Raw genomic sequence first — 20,123 nt, forward strand, 5'->3', positions numbered from 1 at the left:
GACGGGGCGAGGGGAGGTGGGGCTCGGCATTACTAACAATTTTTTTTCAAAACTACTAATGGCGCACGGTGGGTTTGGTGCGCCATTACTATGTCAACTAGTAATGGCGCACTGTACAACGGTGCACCATTAGTAACTATATTTTTAAAACTACTAATGGCGCACCAGAACATGGTGCGCCATTAGTATATAGTAATGGCGCACCACATGCCTGGTGCGCCATTAGTGGCCATATCATCTATAGCCCTTTTCCTAGTAGGGGTTAGTGCGTATAGGCCAGTGGCCTGACTCAGATCAAATACCAAGATCTCATTAAGCGTGTTATTATGAAGTAACCACGGACGCCGACCAGGGCCAGGCCCACATCTCGCCTAGGCGGTCTCAACCTACCCTGTCGCTCCGCCTCAAAGTAACAGTCAGGGGCCGTCGGGAACCCAGGCCCACCTCTACCGAGATGAAGCCACCTGTCCTTCCAGCCCCCACATCGAAATCACCTTCGGGTACTCAACGAGCTGACCCGACTTTAGTCACCATCTGTAAAGTATATGTATGTATAGTATATACCCGTGATCATCTCCCGAGTGATCACGGCCCAATAGTATAGCAAGGCAGACTGACAAGAATGTAGGGCCAATGATGATATACTAGCATCCTATACTAAGCATTTAGGATTGCGGGTAAGGTATCAATGATTGTAGCAACAATGACAGGCTATGCAACAGAATAGGAGTAACCTAACAGTAACATGCTACACTACTCTAATGCAAGTATAGAGAAGAATAGGCAATATCTGGTGTTCAAGGGGGGCTTGCCTGGTTGCTCTGGCAAGAAGGAGGGGTCGTCAACACCGTAGTCGAACTAGGGGTCGCCGGCAGTCTCGGGGTCTACCGGAAAGTAACGGAAGGGGAACATAATAAATAACAGAGCAATCAAAGCATCACAAAGCGTAACATGGCAATACGCGGTGCTAGGTGTGCCCTAACGCGGTAGTAGGTGATACCGACGAAAGGGGGAAACATCCGGGGAAGTATCCCCGGTGTTTCGCGTTTTCGGACAGATGAACCGGAGGTGAAATGTTGCAGGTTCACTATGCTAGGGACGCGTGGCAAACGAACAGGCTGCGTATCTGGATTCGTCTCGTCGTTCTGAGCAACTTTCATGTACACAGTTTTTCCATCCGAGCTACGGTTTATTTTATATAATTTTTAAAAAAATAATCATTTTTAGAATTTATTTAATTATTTTAAATCAACATTATCCAGGATAGTGTATGCTGACATCATCATGACGTCAGCATGACATCAGGAGTCAACAGGGTGTTGACTGGGTCAAACTGACGTGTGGGGTCCGTTAGTCATTGACTGTTTAGTTAAATAACAATAGTTAATTAGGTTAATTAGATAGTTAATTGGTTAATTAAGCGACATTAGTTAAGTTAATTAATTATTAAATTAATTAATTTATTTATTATTCTTTTTTTACTTAACAGGGGCGTGGGGCCCCCTAGTCAGTGGCTCAGAGGGCCACCGCGGGGCGGGTGCTAGCGGGCGATGATGCCCAGCCCGTTTGGGCGCTTGCCCAGGACGACAGGGGGCGACGGCCAGAGACGAGGCCGCAGCGAGGGCGCTGCGGGCGATCGACGGCGAGCGGCGCCAACGAAGGGTGGCGCCGGTGATGTAGAGCAGCAACAAGGGGTTGGCCACGACGCGGGGGCGCGGGCAGCATGAGGAGCAGGGAAGGCGACGGAGCCGAGGGCGCCGGCGACGGGGCGCGTGAGCGGGGTCGAGCGCTGGCACGCGCGTACTAGGCGGCAGCGAGCAGAGACGTCGCGAGCTCGCGCGAGGTCAGCAGGCGTGCGGCCAAGGCGTTGGAGGGACCGTGGCGGGCGGTGCGAGTGCGCGCACAGGAGCAGAGCTCCGGTGTGGCCACGAGAGGAAGCGGGGCGAGGGAGAGAGGAGGCCAGGGCCTCACCATTCGGTGTAGGGACAAGGCAGCGGGGCGCGAGGTGGTTGATGGGGACGACAGCGATGGGGAGGCAGTCCGGTGGGAAGGAGGAAGCAGGCCAGTGAGGTAGTCCGGTGAGGTCCTCGGGCGGCGAGGTGGCCGCGGTGGCAGCCGACGGGGTCGAGTCCCCAAGCCCCGATCCGATCTGGATCGGGGGAAAGAGGGGAGAGGCGTGGACAGGGTCCGGCGAGCGCCTGTCGACGGGGGAACGGCGGGGTAGGCAGCGGGGCGCCGGGAGCCGAGGTTGTTGCCCCGATCCAGAAGGGGATCGGGGAGCGAGGAGAGTGGGGAGTGGGGTTTCGTCACCGATCGGGACGGGGAGAGGGAGTGGGGCGAGTAGGGGGGTTAGGTTTACGGGGGTGGGGAGTTAGTAGGGAAGGTGGACCGGGGTGGACCGGCCCGTTCGAGCGGCTGAGGCCAGCTGGGCCCCTTGGCCCAGTGGGGGGGTCCTGCTTTCTTTTCTCTTTTTTTTTGGTTTGCTCGTTTTCCTTTTCTTTCTTTTTTCAATTTCTTTTCTGTTTATTTTTACCTTTGTTTTATAAATTATAAATCTAGCCCCTAAATTAGTACTAATACTTATGACACTACCACAATTGATTTGGCACCCTAAACAATTAGTTTATATTTGTTTAGTATTTAAAAGACATTTAAATATTAGTTTTACTGCAGTTTTTATTAATTTAGTGCTTTTAACTACTTTATAAAAAGATGTTTTCTCTACCATAATTACCTACGCATTATTTGTCACCTCCCGAACATTTTAGTTTTAAAGTTTGAAAACTTTTGATGTTTGCCTTGGTTTTAAATTCGAAGTTCGAACTAGGTTTCTAACCGACGCGAGTTTATCAACAGTAACCAAGGTGATGTGGCATCATTAGTAGAGGTTCACTGTAGCTTAATTATCCGGGCGTCACATACAATAGCACTTCATCAATCAAACATCTTTGAGCCAGGTATAGACAAGGGGCCAAATTTATCTGGTTTTGAATGTTATAGTGTCAGCTTTGTCTCATTTTATTATGGACCATCAGAAAATAATGCTTTCCTTTATTGAGCTGGACAAAAGATTTCATGGGAGAAAAACACCTTCATATATACAGTACCCTTTACAAAATTAACTAGTATAAGAATTTTGCCATACATACACCTCAAAAAGAAAAATCAACAAAGGATAGTTGCTCACTGCAAAACATATCTCTGCTCAAGTCTCAAATTTTCGTTCAGTTCCTCATATAGACAGGGCACAATGAACATGTTACTACATTCTTAATGATAACGAACTAGCATGCTCTAACAGAGCTAAAATACTCGTCAATGTCATCACGGCATTCCAGAAAAGTGTCTCTGATAGCAGTAAGTTTTGCACAAACATCTTTCATTCCAGGCTTGTCCTTCGGAGCTTCAACGGTACACGACAGTCCAAGGGCAACCAACGGGACAATATATCTCTGCATCCATACTTCTGCGGACCCTTGATACTCCTCATGTGCCATATGAGGATCTAGAGTCTCCGCAACTCTATCAGGAAACATGGATTCAGAAAAAATGGGAAGGGTAAGTCCACCAACAAACATAAGCAACTCCAGCAGAAGCACTCCAAAACTATATGCATCAGCTCCTACGGAGATCTCGTACCCCATCCCGTACTCTGCGTAGAAGCAATGCTTTATAATAATGCACATACGTACCAGACAAAGTATAATTAAGTGGAAATGGAAAATGCAAAACTTACCGGGTGCCATGTACCCAACTATTCCTCCAACATCATCCAGGCTTTCAGGAATAAACATGTCCGGCGACAAAAACTTTGCTGAGCCAAAATCACTGAGCTGCGCGGTGATGTTATCGTCCAAAAGGATGTTCTCTGGTTTCAAATCACAATGGATCAAAGGAGGCGTTAGTTGGTTGTGGACATAATCAAGCACATAAGCCACATCTGCCGCTATGTATATCCTCTTGCCAAAGTTTAGCACTCTGCCTAGGATCCCATTGTGTTGCTCAGAGTGTAACCATCTGTCATGGCTGCCATTAACCATGAACTTGAATATCAGCGCTTTGAACTCATGATTTTGTGAATCAAGTGTCGAGCATACAGTCACAGGACACATTATATTTCTATGGCGGGTGTTTCGTAGCACTTCACACTCAATAAAGTCAGCTTCACTCAAGTTGAATACTTTGATGGCAGCCAATCTCCTGTCGGACTTAAACCTACCAAAATAAACTGATCCAGTACAGGTTGAGCTGATAGTATGAAGCGAAGAAAACCAGTTGGTAGCTTTAAGAATGTCCTGATATGACACCCTCTTCAGCTTCTTCTCATCGTTGAACGAAACTGTATGCATTTCTCTTCTCTTCTTATGGGAAAAAAAACGAAACATCTTCTTGGACACAACAGCCAATTGTAAAAATGTGAATACCGCTCTCTTCCAAAGAGTTGGTAGAAACCATAGCAAGACTAGGGAAGCAATAGTAAGTGGTGGTAGTACAATTAGCAGCAAGGTTGCCAGCGAGGACATATGATGCTTTGTTTTATTTGCTGAAGCTGAGATGCCAGGACAAATTGGTAATGCCAGCCTGGAGGAATTTGAACAGAGTCCCTTGTTATCATCCAAAAGTACTGCGGTAGAATTCTCAAAGATCCCACTTGTAGGAACAGCCCCTTCCAAGTTGTTGTAAGATAGATCAAGTTGCTCCAGCATATGAAGGTGCTGAAAGAATTCAGGCACGGCACCGGATAAGTCATTGTGAGAAAGATTTATCTGCACGGTTGATACTAACTGCCATCTTGCTGGAATTTGTCCATGAAACTTGTTTCCTTCCATGTGAAGGGATGTTGGACCAGCACCAGCACCAACTGTACCAAGTTCCAGTGGCAGTTCCCCATTGAGATTGTTGTGTGAGAAGTCCAGACCGAGGGAGAATGGAGGGTTAGCAAAGAGTTCGACTGGTATTGACCCATCAAGGTTGTTTCGAGACAAATTTAGTTCAAGAAGTCCCTTGCACTGACCTAAACTACCAGGTATGTTACCAGTGAACTTGTTATCACTAAGATAAAGCTTGCCCAGTTGAGTAATATCACCAACTGAAGGAGGAATCTGACCTGATAATTTGTTCTTTGATAGATTTAGGATATATAGGTTTTGCAGCTTACCAATGATAGAAGGTATGCTTCCAGAAAGAAAATTGTTTTCCATCCTAAGTGAAGTGAGATTAACAAGATTGCTAATTTCAACAGGTATGGAGCCTGAAATTTTGTTTGACCCAAGCGACAAATCTTGTAGCATTGAGGAAAGATTAACAACTGCTACAGGTAAGCTGCCATTCAGAGCATTCCCTTCCAAGGACAACTTTGTCAGCTGGGAGCAATTTGCTAGAGATGTAAGAAATGACCAGTCGTATGCTTCTAGCAAGTTACTCCCCAAAACTAACCGACGCAAGTTTGCCAAAGAACCGAGAGATGGAATAGAGCCATGCAAGGAGTTGTTTGAAAGATCAAGCGTTTGAAGATTTGACATGTTGGCTAGTGAAGTATGGATCAGGCCCTCCAGCCTGTTGCTTCCCATAATTAGGGACTGGAGGTTTGGTAGTGGGGTGACCAATGTAAGATGGTAACTGTCCAACAAGGCCATTGCTGCCAACACTAAAGTTTTTGAGTGATGACATGTTATAAAGGGAAACCGGGACATTACCTGATAAACTGTTGAAACTTAGGTCAAGCTCAAGCAGTTTTGTAGTGTGACCTATAGTTTCTGGAATTAATCCTGATAGCTTATTTTGGCCGAGCAATAAAGAAGTGAGGGAAGAAATATTTCCTATTGAAGGAGGTATGCTTCCAGAGAGGAAGTTCTCTGTCAGGCAAAGAAATTTGAGTGCTGTGACCTTATGGAAACGTGGGATGAGACCAGTGAAAGAATTCTTCTGGAGATCAACCTTAGCTTAGGTAAGTTGTAAAACAAAGTAGAAGGGATCTCTCCAGAGAGGTTATTACATGACAGTATAAGTGTGTTGAGTGAGGAGCAATTGGTCAATGAGAGAGGGATACGGCCTGTAAGAGTGTTGTTTCCAAGATTGACATAGCTAAGAGAATTGCTAGTGCCTAAGGAATCAGGGATGTTACCTTCAAGGTTGCTGTTGGAAAGATTCAGTGTATGGAGGTTTGGAAGCTTACCCAACTCTCCAGGGATGGTTCCCGATAGATCATTATCGGCAAGGTTCATCGAGGATAGAAAAGTCAAGTTGCCTACACATCAAGATATTTGCCCACTGAGACGAGCGGAGGTGAGGTTAAGTGAGACCACCCGGGGTGGGAACTTTGAGCTGCAAATGGCCCCTTTCCAGCTACAAAAGTGAAGTGAGTCATCACTCCATGAATTTAGGATGCCAAGGGGATAAGAATTGATGCCAGACTTGAAGCAAAGGAGGGCTTGGCGATCAATCTCGGACTTGTTTTCTTGCGCTGCTTTGAGTGTTGTAGTGTTGAAGGAGAAAAGAATGAGCAAAATACAGAGCAGAGACAAAAATGAGGGCATGATATTCAGAGTTTACAGGATGTGGAAGAACCAAGAAGTTGGGAGAACTTTAGGTTGGAGCTTGGGAGATCTTGTGTGTAGAATGTGGATGCCATTCAAAGGATTTGTCTGCCGGAAGGAATGGGCCTGGAGTTATGCTAGACTATTGACTTGACTTGCTTAACAAACAATGGTGGGCCCTGGTTCCCTGAACGTGATGCAAGGGTAAAGAATAGTAGAAGAATGATACAAAGATCTGTGGAAGAAAACGTGTGCAGGGGAGCAATGGATTGTGACTAGTAGAATCGCAGTAAGCAGAATAAAAACTAGAAGAGGAAAGGTGAACTATTTTGACAGTAACACAAGGATGCTGCGAGACTAGTCCTGAAGTCGTCCAAACAGACACGATGAGCAAACCCATAGGCGACACCAAGGCAAACCAAGCTATTGACTGATGCTGGAGTCGTCAGACTTGTTGGCATCGACTCAGAACACATAAACAAGCCTGAACCACACAAAGTGATTCTGAATTGCGATTTCGTGATGCACCAACATGCTTCATAACTGAATCTGAACGGGGTAAGGCAGCATGGAACAATGGAAAAATTTGTACTAGGTAACTGCACTTGATTCAGTCACCAAGGAGAAGAAACGGGGCAAGCCAAAGACTTGTCCGTCCATCTTTGTCGTGCTGCAGGAAAATCAATTATTGGTCCACAACATTTTGCAGTCAGGATCCAGCTATCCACATCGTCGAACCTCCTCCACATGAACTACCTGATAGATTCAAAAGAGATGGCTGCCAAAATGAAATGTTCCAAACATATTCCTCTCGACATGATAATACCAGACGATTGAATTGTAGGCGTTAGGTATATACCGTAGACGAAAGGAATTGCCAGCATCACCTCTTCCCCTTCTTCTTTCTCCTCAAATCCACCCTTTCTCCTTCACTGGCTATGGCAGCCACCATGGCTGCCTTTCTCACACCATAACGCTGCCAACGAATTGTGTGCATAGATTTGTGGAAGAAAACGTGTGCAGGCCGAGTAATTAATGGATTGTGGCCAGTAGAATTGCAGTAAGCAAAATAAAAATTAGAAGAGGAGCCCACATCAAACAGACAGGATGAGCAAACCCAGAGGCGGCACGAAGGCAGACCAAGCCATTGACTGATGCTGGAGTCGTTAGAACACATAAACAAGCCTGAACCACACAAAGTGATTAGACATTTCTTCATAGAGCACACAAAGTGATTCAGAATGACAATTTCATGATGCACCAACAAGCTTCATAACTGAATCTGAATGGGGGGTAACGCAGCTTGGAACGATGAAAAATTTGCAGGTAACTGCACTTCATCCAATTTAGCACGGTAAATTGGGAATCTAGCTGCAGGACTTTACTTACGGCATACAGGGCACTTGTGTTGGCTCACTCGTCTGTCTTCCACGCCGCCGAAGCAAAGGAAATGGCTGCTGGGGTTCGACTCTACGAGGTCCGAGGCGGGCGAGAGCGAATCCGTCCAGCCGCGGGCTGCGCATCCGGAAGGAGAAACCCTAGGGGAGGCCCGCGGCGGGGACGGCAAGTGCTGGCGTTGCCACCGAGTCGCACGGACTCGGGAGGTGGCAGCCGCGTGTCGAGGCGGCGAGGAACTGCTGGAGGCCTTCGATGCCGGCGGCGGCCGGGGAGAAGGCAAGCGGGTGCAGCGGACGGCGGGGGAGTCGCCGGAGGCTCAGAGCCTCATACCGTCGTCAGGTAACGGAGTCCGAGCATCTTCGAGTTTACTGTTACCGTCACATTACGGACTAACTATTTTTTTTAAGAAACATTTGAGCAACTACCAGAGCCAGAAATGAACGCGAGTACAAAAAGATGGTCTCGGAGTAGATTACAATATTTCCAATAATTCTCACTTTTTCAAAAAAAAACATCAGATATGTTATAAAAGTTCACCGGAAGTACAAAACATCTTTATAACATAATAAAAATTACATTAAGATTCCGAGACCATCGAAGGACCACTACTGCCATCGAACAAGCTGTCGACGCGCCGTTCTCACCAGTTCCCTACGGGAGCCGGTTTGACCTTGTCGATGACAATCACAAAGTATTCGTGCAGGTGCCCCTTAAGGACCAGCGTCCTGGAGCCGTAGATGTTGCCGTTGAACCCTTGCATAGATCTGAAACACCTCACATTAAATCTCACCACATGAGGTTAAATCGTAACCTCACCGTCCCAAGGAAATGACGGGAATCTATGTCGGAGTTTCGTCGACTACGTCCAGACAGACGAACTTAAGAAAAATCAAAATCCGGAAGACAAACTCGAAAAAGAAGTGTCGCCGGCCGTCCGAGCGCCGCGCCTGCGAGGACAAGAAAACCTAACCTAAACTACTAACCCGAGAGGAGGCGCCGAGGTTCCCCTCTCTGCCATCAGCAGCCGAAATGTTAGGCAGATGGGAGGTGAATCCACAAGCTCGGCGGTGAAGCCTCGAGGCGAGAGTTTGTCCTAGCCGCTTAGGGTTAGGAGAGGAAACAAAAGAAATTGTTATTTTAAATAGTCAAATATATTTGAAACATTTCGGCAGCATGCATGGTCTAGCATAGTACTAATGTTTAAAGTTTAGAACAAAATGGGCAATGTCGTATATATTCCAAGCAAAATACAACAAAATCAATATTCCATCCATTCCACAATATAGTGCATATTTTGATTATTTGAAGTCAAACATGTTTTTTGTTTGACTAAGCATCTAAATAATAAATAAATAGAATATAAATTTACACTTTAGGATGAATCTATTGATACAAAGTTTGTATTATGAATGTTGATTATTTTTCCTTAAATTTGGTCAAACAAAGACATGTTTGACTTTTATAAACCAAAATATGCACTACATTCTGGAATGAATGGAGTACTATATAAAAGCGAAAATCCATCTCTGCATCCGAGCTCATCTTCACCCGCGTTGACGAAAAAATTCGAAACAAATACTAGAAAAATTCCAAAAACAAATTTGTGCAGTAGACAATTTGATTCATGAGGCCCGCTTCAATTTTCAAATCATTTGGACATCTGAGGAGCTCTCGACAAAAAAGAGAAATTGGGGGCCTGTAAAAAAGTGTTTACTATTCATGTACTGTTTTGGCCCGATTTGTCTTTTTTGCTGAGAGCTGCTCAAATGTCGAAATGATTTAAAATTTGGAGCAGGCCTCACGCATCAAATTTTCTACTGCACAAAACAAATTGGAATTTTTTGATTTTTTTTTAAATTTTACTCTTTTTTTCTAAGCGGGTGCAGATGAGCCTGGACACCGAAACGCCCTACTCATATAAAAGCCGCTATCCATTGTTTTTGTAGCTGTGTTTTTTTTCGCTCATAATACGACATGACTCATTTTGTCTTGAAACTTTAAATTGAGTATTATGCTAGAATATGGTTCTCGCCAAAAAGTTTCATATTTTGTTAACATCTTTCACTATTTTTTTAAAATGCTGAATCGAGACCTATGTCCCAAAAATCCACACCAAAAAAGCCATTTATTAAAACAAACTAATAATCATCATATTGACTCTGTTAACATCGAACTTCACATGAATTTTTGCTTAGTTAGAAGAGAAAACATGTTGTTTTCTCTGGTGAAGAGGTGATTTGGAGCACTGAAAATAAAAATGATAATCATTCATGCTTAGAACTTCATAAATCTCTAAGAGCATTCATGAAAAGAAATGGTCATGTCTCCTGATGCTTGATAAATGTTTCTAAGTATTCATGAAAAAGAAAACATGTTTCATGATCCGTTGTAAACGTTTCTAAACTTCCTCTTTTTTTTTTCATTTCCTGCTGTGTTCCATTCTTTCAATATTTTATGTCTATTTATTTCATGATTTCTAGAATAAATGTTCCCTTTCCAAAGCTTGTTTCCATTTTCCATACTTCCTAATTTGTTCACTATTTTTACCACCTTCTTTTGCAAGGGGCCGAAAATCTATCTGGTTTCGTAAGTTGAGTGTCAACTACTACATCGCATTTCAGACTTCAGGGACCAAAACTAATTCAGCCAATAGTTAACTGAAAAAGAAGGATTTGTGTTATTAAACTGGATGTAAGATTTGACAGAATAACAATTTGATATAATACAGTACAGTTTGCAAATTAATAAGTACATGAATTTCGCCATACATACACCTCAAGATCAAAATAAGAATAATTCAGCAAACCTGCAGCAAAGGATAGTTGGCACTTTCAGTAGCTAACCGTTGCTCACTGCAAATCATATCTGGGGGGAAAAAAATACATGTTGCATGTTTCCTGATGCTTCATAAATGTCTTCTAAGCATTCATGGAAAAAATTACATGTTGCATGATTCGTCTTATACTTTTCTCAACTTCCTTTTTACATTTCCTGTTCTTTTCCATTCTTCAAATATTTTATCTCCATTTATTTATATTTATTTCATGATTTCTAGAATAAAACGTTCCCATTCTAAAGCGTCTTTCCATTTTCCATATTTTCTATTGTTTTCACTATTTTTAGTGTTTTATACTGTATTTGTAAGGGGCCAAATCTGACTGGTTTCAAAAGTTGAGTGTCAGCTACGTCTCATTTCAGAAACTATATACAGCCAATAGTTAACCCAAAAAGAAGGATTTATGATATTAAACTGGATGTAAGATTTGACAGAAAAATACCTTGATATAAACAGTACAGTTTATGCTACTAAGGAATTTCGCCATACATACACCTTAAGATCAAAATGAAAATAATCAGCAAACCCGCAACAAAGGATTATGCCAAATTACATTCTTAACGATAACAAATCAGCATGCTCTAACAGAGCTCAAATATTAGTCAATCGTCATGATGGCGTTCCAGAAAGTCGTCTCTGAGAGAAGAAAGTTTTGCACAAACATCTTTCATTCCAGGTCTGTCCTTTGGAGATTCCACAGTACATGACAGCCCCAGAGCAACCAACGGGACAATATATCTCTGCATCCATGCTTCTACGCACCCTTGATGCTCCTCATGCGCCATATGAGGATCTAGCATCTCCGCAACTAGGCCAGGGAACATGGATTCAGAGAAAATGGGAAGGGTGAGCCCATCGATGAACATATCATCGGTTGGTCGTTTTCCGGTAAGCAACTCTAGCAGAAGCACTCCAAAACTATACACGTCAGCTCCTACAGAGATCTTGCAGCCCAGCCCGTACTCTGCAAATGCACTCAAATACTCAATAAACCATGCATACATACATGAAGGGAAAAAATGCGCTGTACACGTGAAACAGTATATATATCTACAAGATAAACTATTTAATTGGAGATTTGGAAAAGTAAACTCACCAGGTGCTATGTACCCAATAGTCCCTCCGACATCAACCAGGCTTTTACGAATAACCTGGCCTGGTAATAGAAACTTTGCTGAGCCAAAGTCACTGAGCCGTGCCGTCATGTTATCGTCCAAAAGGACATTGTGTGGCTTCAAATCACAGTGGATCAAAGGAGGCGTCAGTTGGTTGTGAACATAATCCAGAGCAGAAGCGACATCTGTTGCTATGCATATCCTCTGGCCAAAGCTTAGCACTCTGTCTGGGATTACATTGTGCTGCTCAGAGTGCAACCATCTGTCAAGGCTGCCATTAACCATGAACTTGAAGACCAGTGCTTTGAACTCATGGTTTTTTGAATCAAGTGTCGAGCATAGGGTCATAGGCCGCATTATATTCCGGTGGCGGGTGCTTCGTAGCACCTCACACTCGGTAAAGTAACTACCATATCCACCAGGCTCATTCAGGTTGAATACTTTGATAGCAACTAGGCTCCTGTCAGACTTGAACCTACCGACATAAACTGATCCGGTACAGGTTGAGCTGATAGTATGGACCGAACAAAACCAGTTGGTAGCTTTCAGAATGTCACCATATGATATCTTCTTCAGAGTCTCCTTGTGGTTAGAACATGCAACCACTTCTCTTATCTTCTGGTTGGCAACTGCTTCTCTTTTCTTCCGGTTGGCAACTAAACATAACACACCGGGAATCTTATTACACCTTGGAAATGTAAGTTGCGCCCTTCTTTTCCAAACAGTGACAACCAAACATAACAGTAACACACCAGCAATTAGCGGTGTAATTATCATTACTATTCTTAGCAAAGGCACATGGTTCTTTGTCTGGGTGTCATCACAAATTCGAAGCCCTAGCATGGAGACTCTTGCACACAACATCTTATTGCCATCCAAAACTACCATACTCGAGTTCCTAAAGCATCCACCAGAGGGAATTTGCCCTTCAAAGTTGTTGTATGATAGATCCAGCTTGTCCAACAAAGTGAAGTCGCCAAAGAAGTATGGCACTGAACCAGATAAATTATTTCGAGCTAGATTAATCTGCTGGATGGACCGCAACTTCCTGAAACTTTGAGGAATTTGCCCTTCAAGCATGTTTTTCTCCATGCGCAAGAACAATAAAGTAAGACAGCTTCCAAGAGCTTCAGGAATCGTTCCAAACAACATATTGTTGGAAACATTCAAAAGAGCAAGATTTGCCAAATTACCAACTTCTGATGGTATTTCTCCTATGAGCTTGTTGTACGAAAAGTCCACACCCAAGGAAAGTGGAGGGCGATCAAAAAGTTTGACTGGTATTGACCCATCAAGGCTGTTAGTAGACAAGTTTAGTTCAAGAAGTCCCTTGCACTGACCTAAACTATCAGGTATGTTTCCACTCAAGTTGTTATCATCAAGATAAAGCTTGCCCAGTTGAGTAATGTCACCGACTGAGGGAGGGATCTGACCTGATAATTTGTTCTTTGATAGATTTAGGACATATAGGTTTTGCAGCTTTCCAATGGTAGAAGGTATGCTTCCAGAAAGAAAATTACTTTCCATCCTAAGAGATGTGAGATTAACAAGATTGCTAATTTCAACAGGTATGGAGCCTGAAATTTGGTTTGACCCAAGCGACAAATCTTGCAGCCTCGTGGAAAGATTAACAACTGCTGCAGGTAAGCTGCCATTCAAACCATTCCCTTCCAAGGACAACTTTGTAAGCTGGGTGCAATTTGCTAGAGATGTAAGAAATGACCAGTCATGTGCTTCTAGCAAGTTGCTCCCCAAAACTAACTGACTCAAGTTTGCCAAAGAACCAAGAGATGGGACACGGCCATTTAGCGAGTTGTCTGAAAGATCAAGCATTTGAAGATTTGACATGTTGGCTAGTGAAGTAGGGATCAAGCCCTCCAGCCTGTTGCTTCCCATAATTAGGGACCGGAGGGTTGGTAGTGAGTGACCAATGTAAGATGGTAACTGTCCAACAAGGCCATTGCTGCCAACACTAAAGTTTTTGAGTGATGACATGTTATACAGGGAAACCGGGACATTACCTGATAAACTGTTGAAACTTAGGTCAAGCTCAAGCAGTTTTGTAGTGTGACCTATAGTTTCTGGAATTAATCCTGATAGCTTATTTTGGCCGAGCAATATAGAAGTGAGGGAAGAAACATTTCCTATTGAAAGAGGTATGTTTCCAGAGAGGAAGTTCTCTGTCAGGCAAAGAAATTTGAGTGCTGTGACCTTATGGAAACGTGGGATGAGACCAGTAAAAGAATTCTTCTGGAGATCAACCTTAGTAAGCTTAGATAAGTTATCAAACAAAGTAGAAGGGATCTCTCCAGAGAGGTTATTACGTGACAATATAAGTGTGTTGAGTGAGGAGCAATTGGTCAATGAGAGAGGGATGCCGCCTGTTAGAGTGTTGTTTCCATGATTGACATAGCTAAGTGAATTGCTAGCGCCTAAGGAAATGGGGATGTTACCTTGAAGATAGCTGCCGGCAAGATTCAGTGTATGGAGGTTTGGAAGCATACCCAAGTCTTCAGGGATAGTTCCCGAAAGATTATTATAGGCAAGGTTCATCCTGGATAGAAATGTCAAGTTGCCCAGGCATCCAGATAACTTCCCACTGAGACGAGCATAGTTGAAGTTAAGAGAGACCACCCGGGGTGGAAACTTTGTGCCGCAAGTGACCCCTTTCCAGCCGCAAAAGTTAAGTGAGTTGTTGCTCCATGAGTCTAGGATACCAAGGGGATAAGAGCTGATGCCGGACTTGAAGCAGAGGAGGGCCTGGCGATCAATCTCCGACTTGTTTGCTTGTGCTGCTTCGAGTATTGTAGTCCTGACGGAGAAAAGGATGAGTAAAATATAGAGTAGAGTAAACATTGAGGGCATGATTCCAGTTTACAGGATGTGGAAGAACCAAGGAGTTGGAGTGGTTTAGACTGGAGCTTGGGTGATCTACCTTTGTGCGTGGAGGCCATTTAAAGATTTTTTTCTGCTGGAAGGAATGGGCCTGGAGTTAAGCTCGACTAAGTTGACTTGACTTGATACAGGTCATCTCACCCTGAACGTGATGCAAGGGTAAAGAAAAGTAGAAGAATAAAACAAAGACTTGAGAAAGAAAACGTGTGCAGGCTGAGTAATGTGCTGTCACTAGTAGAATTGCAGTGAGCAAAATATAAATTCCAAGAGCAAAAGTGACAATTATTTTGACAGCGACACAAAGATGCTGTAAGACTAGTCCTGGCTCATGCTCATACCGTGATTGTAACCTGCGGACACGAAGACAAACCAATCCACTGACGTCCACTGAAGTTTTGAGATTTGATAGCGTCGACCCAAGACCACAAAGAGCAAACTGATTCTGCATTGCAATTTCGTGTTCTTTTTAATCGAAAGAGGGGGTTCTCTCCGATTTCATTAACGAAATCACCAAACGAAGCATCCAGCATGTCCCCAGCGTCACCCTACCCAACCTACAACTGCTAAGCAGGTTCAAGAAGTTCAGAGAAGATAACAAGTCTCCACACTGGGGAGAAATTTCGTGTGGCCCTAACATGCTTCATAACTGAATCTGAATGGGGCAACACAGCATTGAAAACTGGATTCTTTTGGCGTATTTCATCCAATTTAGCATGGAAAATTAGGAATCTACGGCAGAACTCACCGGCAACTACTGCTCACTCACTCGTCTTCCACGCCGTCGAAGTGAGGGTTGGCCTGCCCATCGAATTTTTGCTGGGGCCGCCGCGGAGGAGGCAGCGGACGAGAGCAAATCCAGCGAGCCGCAGGCTGCAGATCCGGACGGAGGAAATCTAGGCGAGGCTCGCGCGGCGTCGGCGGGCAGGCGGCGGCCAGTGGTGGCGTTGCCACCGAGCCGCACGGGCTCTGGAGGTGGCGTGTGGCGGGCGAGGGGACTGCTGGAGGCGTTCGATGCCGGCCGGGGAGAAGGCAGGCGGGCGCGGCGGACGGCGCGGGAGTCGTCGGAGGCTCGGAGCCTCACACCGTCAGGTAACGGGGCCCGAGCACGAGGATCCAACGGCTGAGGGCGCATCTTCAAGTTCACTGTTACGTTGTGTAGCCACCGTTACGTTTCACACAGTGCCAGAGCCAGAAATGAACCGTGTACCCTCAAATCAAAAAGAAAAAAAAATGAACGCGTGTACATAAACAGAGAAGGAAAATGTTTAGGAACGGCGGACCGGCCGAATGTTCAGCCGGTCACACCGCTCGCTCGCCTAGCACAGCTACCATACGCACCGCTCGTCGCGACCTTATCCTTTCCCGTTCGTCATCACTGACCACTCGTTCCCCTCCTTTTTCCTTCACGCACCTGCTGTTGCTCCTTCCATCCCCATCTCCTTCTATCTCCACACATGCTGCTTCCCCGTCCATCTCCACCTCCCCAGCTCCCTCCCTCCATTCCTCCCTCGCTCCCTCCCTTGAGCGCGACCGCCCAAGCCTACTTTGCCACTGCAAGCTACGATAAGGATGGTGGCTTCCTGGAACAACGACCACGGCCACTGCACGGCGAGCTGCAACGGCGACGCCCACGGCCGCCGGTTGTGGGCACTACTGGCGCCAGAAGTTGCAACCTCGTCGTGGGGAGCTGCAATCGGCAACGCCGGGAGCTACAACCTCCTGTTGGCGGAACACCAGGGCTCGCCGGTCACCACGGTCATCATCGATTCTTTGCTACAACCAGTGTCAAAAATTGCTACAACCGGTCATGCTACAACCCACGGGCATGTCCTTTGCATCTCCGGGACCCCCTGCCTCAATTAAATCTCTACATTACCAGTTCAAATCAATGGTTGCAGCTTTTTTACGAGCCGGTTGCATCTTTTCCAATCACCAGTTCCAACATTTTTAATCGCCGGTTCCAGCTTCTGTTCAACTCATTTGCATCTTTTTTGATCACCGGTAGTAGCTTTCCAAATCGCCGGTTGCAGCTTTCCGAATCGCCGGTTGCAGCTTTCAAGAAGCCAATTGCATCTTTTCCAAACACCAGTTCCAGCATTTTTAATCGCCGGTTTTCCAGCTTAGCTTGTTGCATCTTTTTTGATCGCCGGTAGTAGCTTTTCGAAACGCCGGTTGCAACTTTCGTTTCAGCTGGTTGTATCGTTCTAAATTGCCTTTTCCAGCTTTTGAAAATGTTGCCGGTTGCAACTCGCCGGCCATCGTATTTCTTGCTACACCGGTGACCTGGCGGTGCTAGAAGAGCATCCCACGAGGGTACCTTTTTTTCTGCAACCGCTCAGCGCAAAGTTACAACCAGCACAAGCGACGGTGGAGCCGGTTCATGGTGACGGGGCTCCGGCGTTGCCTGTTTGCCGTTGGTGAAGCGAGCCATGAGCAGCATCAGGAGGGGGTCGGGGTGGGGGGAGGGAGCGGCGAGCTCGCCGGGAGCGCACACACAGGGGCAGGGAGGAGGAAGATTGGCTGCGGGGTGGGGGCCGATTTTTCTGGAAGCTTTGACCAGAGGAAGAAGAACGAGTTGGGGTTGAGTGCCAGATCGGACGGTCCCTGCTCGCTGCATCGGGCGGCTGGCGTTCGACCGGCCCAACAGTTGGGTCGGTGCGCCAGCGCAGATAACCGCCCAACAGAGAAGCTACCGTGAAAATATCTCTTTCTAGCTTGATCAATTTATGTAAGAACGAAGCTAGTGACATTAAACTACTTCCTTTTCATTAGATTATATATGAGAGGTTTTCATGCTACGCCGAAGACTATGTAAATCGATCACATTAGATTATATTGCTATATAAATTCTCATAAGAAAATATTGCTACAAAGGTGAGCCACATAATAAAATTCTCATACATGATCCTTTTTAAGGACGTTCTGACACTTTTTTAGTTGAATCAATTGATTTCTCTCTCTTTATTTGTACCGCTGAAATGCATAGGTCAGAGCCCTTGACGTAATGGTGTGGCCAGGCCCAGGCAGGCCAGTCGGTGACCCAGGGTATGCCGTCGAATCTCTTTGCGGACTGTAACACCACACCCATCGTTTGATATTAGATTGTAGCATGTTTAGAGCATCTCTAGCGTAAAATCCCGACCCGCATAAGTCTTTTGCAGTTCGCGAAAAAGGGTATATGCAGGCCGACACTGGCGTGGACAGACTCAAACCCCCATATAATCAACCCGTAAAAAAAAGTATTCTCCGAATATACTGAATATATGCAGGTCGCCCTCTTCCTCGCGTCAATCCAGCGGACAGGTGGACGAGGGAAAACGCGAGGCGAACACGACGCGAGCGAAGACCAGGGCGGCCGGGGCGAGCGCGGCACGGGCGGAGGCCAGGGCGGCCGAGGTGAGCACGGCGCGCGCAGAGGCCAGGGCTGCCGGGCCGGCGCAAGCGGCGACCGGATCGAAGGAGCTAGCTAGTTAGCTCTTCGAATCCATAGAGTTGCTAGCTAGCTAGCTCCGTTCGAGAGCCGCGGAGCCACGGGCGAGCACGGCGGCCGGGACGGAGGCCCGGCCGGCTATCGGACGGTCGGCGGGCGAGCGCGGTGGGCGGGGCAGACGACCGCGATGGCCGGGAGGCGGCCGGGCGAGCTTCATGGCGTTGGCGAGAGTAAAGATTCCTCAACCGCCAACGTTGACCGGTATGCAGGGCCCTGGGAAAGTTGCCCTCAAAACTGCATATATATGAAGGTTTCGCGTTTGCACGGGGCCCCTTAAAATTTTTTAAGGGTCGGACGATTTTTAGGGGTCTGTTCAGGCTCGTTTTTTCGACTGAAACTGCAAAAAAAGATTATTTTGCAGGTTTGACCACTTATACCGATCTGCTAGAGATGCTCTTAGAAGCCCCTGGCTTGTGCGAAGCCTGGCCTAATCCTGGTTGCGCCACTGTCGTGACTGTTGTAGCCATCCTCAAGCTTATGCAACCGAGACGGTGCTAATGCGTGAGAAAAAAAGGCATACATCATAACAGTTACATGTTTCGTGAATGGTGTGTCTAGATCTCAGTCGACTAAGATTTAATCAAGTCTCAAGCACGTGATATAATGTATAATAAAAAAAAGAAAAACTAAAAAGGGATGTTTTGTACAAATATCCATGCAAGATCTAGGGCATATAACATCGACTGAGACACCGAGACTTAGCAAATTTGTTTTGTGAAAGATTATCTTTTTTCTATCCTAATAAACTCTTTCTCATAGTCGAACCATGTAATCGTGTGCCTCATGATAAACTGTGCAATCGATATGTATCTAAAAGTATATATTACCTATCTATGTAGAAAGTTGAAGGACTGCATCTTCGTGGAGAAGATAAAAGATGGCCACAACTTATACTCTTGAGCTCATCTATATTTCTCTTGTGCCCGTAGCAATGCAAGGGCATTCTATTATTATTTAATAAAGGCTGCATGCATCGCCCAGATGCAGAGGCCGGGGGTCTTCCGGCTCTAAAAAAAAGAGTCACTCCTCCCTCTTGACGACATGTGTTTGTTTAACCATGAATCTAATTTGTCTATTTATTTCTAAGCTTACAAACTGTTCGCTGCGAATTTTCTTGGCTCCTGCATTTTCTTGCATCTCCCTTTATACATATTCTTCCTCTTTCATGCCAACTGTTGTAAATAATTAACTCATACATGCATTGAATATGTCTTTTTTCCCTTGCTATTCTGAAATTGTGAGCAATCACAGACATTTTTGGGATCAAATGATAAATACATCATACATAACTACAAGGTATTAGAAAATTATTGGCTCTTTCCTTTTCCATTTTCTTCTTCTTTGTAGCAATATCACCCACGTCATCATCCTAACTTGACAAAACAATATTGTAGTATTGAGCATATATGCCCCAAAGTGCTCTAGAAATGCTTTGGCAAAATTTTCCATACATATTCTTTGTATGCTTTTAGCACAGTTTGGAGGCCTGATAAATGTTTCTATTATTAACTAGGGATACCAATTTATGTTTTCTTGGATAGTTTCTGAGCATCTATATTGTTTCAAAACATGTTATACGACTCGCTAGGCACATGCTAACTCTTTTTCTTTGCTTATATAATTTGAAATCTACCAGTAATCATACAAACTCTTTGGATCAAGTAACAACAATAACTAGGCCAAGAGAGAAGCACCTAATACAATTTGTCTTAGATACATGTTGGTCCTTCCTTCTTTTGCTTACGCAATTTAAAAACTATTAGCAATCATATATACTCTTTACATTCAATTTTTTGTGACAATCCTCCAGGACCATAATGGAACCCAATAATCAGTACCACAAGAATGTGTTC

General features: G+C 45.0%; 2 pseudogenes; both read right to left on the reverse strand.

Annotated features, from left to right (window-relative positions):
* Positions 1–3,206: 3,206 nt before the first annotated feature.
* On the reverse strand, positions 3,207–8,372 carry LOC123043411 (probable LRR receptor-like serine/threonine-protein kinase At3g47570; annotated as a pseudogene).
* Positions 8,373–11,152: 2,780 nt separating this feature from the next.
* LOC123043412 (probable LRR receptor-like serine/threonine-protein kinase At3g47570) lies at positions 11,153–15,901 on the reverse strand (annotated as a pseudogene).
* Positions 15,902–20,123: the final 4,222 nt, after the last annotated feature.

The sequence above is a fragment of the Triticum aestivum genome, chromosome 2B (assembly GCF_018294505.1).
Source record: "Triticum aestivum cultivar Chinese Spring chromosome 2B, IWGSC CS RefSeq v2.1, whole genome shotgun sequence".
NCBI classification, from domain to species: Eukaryota; Viridiplantae; Streptophyta; class Magnoliopsida; order Poales; family Poaceae; genus Triticum; species Triticum aestivum.